Genomic DNA, 2500 nt, shown 5'->3' with positions numbered 1-2500 from the left:
TTATTATTATTGTTATTAATGTTATATTGTTATTATTGTTATTGTTGTTATTGTTGTTATTATTGTTATTATTGTTTTTGTTTTTATTATTGTTATTGTTGTTATTGTTGTTATTGTTGTTATTATTTTGTATTTCTTGTTATTGTTGTTATTGTTGTTATTGTTCTTGTTATTGTTATTGTTGTTATTGTTTTTATTATTGTTATTATTGTTATTATTGTTATTGTTATTGTCATTATTGTTATTATTATTATTATTGCTATTATTGTGATTGTTGTTATTTTTCTTATTGTTGTTATTGTTTGTATTATTGTTATTGTTGTTATTGTTGTTATTATTTGTTATTAATGTTATTATTTGTTATTATTGTTATTGTTGTTATTGTTGTTGTTATTGTTGTTATTATTGTTATTATTGTTATTATCGTTATTGTTGTTATTGTTGTTTTTGTTGTTATTGTTGTTATTGTTGTTATTATAGTTATTATTGTTATTGTTTTTATTATTGTTATTGTTATTGTTGTTATTATTGTTATTGTTGTTATTGTTGTTATTATTGTTATTAGTGTTATTAATGTTATTATCGTTATTGTTTTTATTGTTGTTATTGTTGTTATTATTTTTATTATAGTTATTGTTGTCATTATTGTTATTGTTGTTATTGTTGTTATTATTGTTATTATTGTTATTATTATTATTATTGTTATTAATGTTATTATTGTTATTGTTGTTATTGTTGTTATTGCTGTTATTGTTGTAATTATTGTTATAGTTGTTATTGTTAATGTTGTAATTATTGTTATTGTTGTTATTGTTGTTATTGTTGTTGTTATTGTTGTTATTATTGTTATTATTGTTATTGTTTTTATTATTGTTATTGTTATTGTCATTATTGTTATTATTATTAATATTGTTATTATTGTTTTTATTGTTATTATTGTTATTGTTGTTATTTTTGTTATTGTTGTTATTGTTTGTATTATTGTTATTGTTGTTGTTATTGTTAATGAGGTTATTATTGTTATTGTTGTTATTGTTGTTATTGTTGTTGTTATTGTTGTTATTCTTGTTATCTTTGTTATTATTGTTATTGTTGCTATTATTGTTATTGTTGTTATTGTTGTTACTGTTGTTGTTATTGTTATTGTTGTTATTGTTGATATTGTTGTTGTTATTGTTGTTATTGTTGTTATTGTTGTTATTATTGTTATTATTGTTACTGTTTTTATTATTGTTATTGTTATTGTCATTATTGTTATTATTATTAATATTGTTATTATTGTTATTATTGTTATTATTGTTATTGTTGTTATTTTTGTTATTGTTGTTATTGTTTGTATTATTGTTATTGTTGTTATTGTTGTTATTATTTGTTATTAATGTTATTATTGTTATTATTGTTATTATTGTTATTGTTTTTATTATTGTTATTGTTATTGTCATTATTGTTATTTTTATTATTGTTGTTATTATTGTTATTATTGTTATTATTGTTATTATTGTTATTATTGTTATTGTTATTGTTGTTATTATTGTTATTGTTATTGTTATTATTATTATTATTATTATTATTGTTATTGTTGTTATTGTTGTTATTTTTTTTATTGTTTTTATTCTTGTTATTATTGTTATTGTTATTGTTATTATTGTTATTGTTGTTATTTTTGTTATTGTTGTTATTGTTGTTATTATTGTTATTGTTGTTATTGTTGTTATTATTTGTTATTAATGTTATTATTGTTATTATTGTTATTATTGTTATTATTGTTATTGTTATTGTTATTATTATTATTGTTGTTATTATTGTTATTATTGTTATTATTGTTATTATTGTTATTATTGTTATTATTGTTATTATTGTTATTATTGTTATTGTTATTGTTTTTATTATTGTTATTGTTGTTATTGTTGTTATTATTGTTATTATTGTTATTATTATTATTATTATTAATGTTATATTGTTATTATTGTTATTGTTGTTATTGTTGTTATTGTTGTTATTGTTGTTATTGTTGTTATTATTGTTACTATTGTTATTGTTTTTTTATTGTTATTGTTGTTATTGTTGTTATTAATGTTATTATTGTTATTATTATTATTATTGTAATTAATGTTATATTGTTATTATTATTATTATTGTTAATATTGTTATATTGTTATTATTGTTATTGTTTTTATTATTGTTATTGTTATTTTTGTTATTATTGTTATTGTTGTTATTGTTGTTGTTATTGTTAATGTGGTTATTATTGTTATTGCTGTTATTGTTGTTATTATTTGTTATTAATGTTATTATTGTTATTATTGTTATTATTGTTATTATTGTTATTATTGTTATTGTTATTGTTATGATTATTATTGTTGTTATTATTGTTATTATTGTTATTACTGTTATTATTGTTATTATTGTTATTGTTATTGTTGTTATTATTGTTATTGTTATTGTTATTGTTATTATTGTTATTATTGTTATTATTGTTATTGTTGTTATTATTGTTGTT

The sequence above is a fragment of the Vespa crabro genome, chromosome 5 (genome assembly GCF_910589235.1).
Source record: "Vespa crabro chromosome 5, iyVesCrab1.2, whole genome shotgun sequence".
Classification (NCBI taxonomy): domain Eukaryota; kingdom Metazoa; phylum Arthropoda; class Insecta; order Hymenoptera; family Vespidae; genus Vespa; species Vespa crabro.
This window is presented reverse-complemented; position numbering follows the sequence as displayed.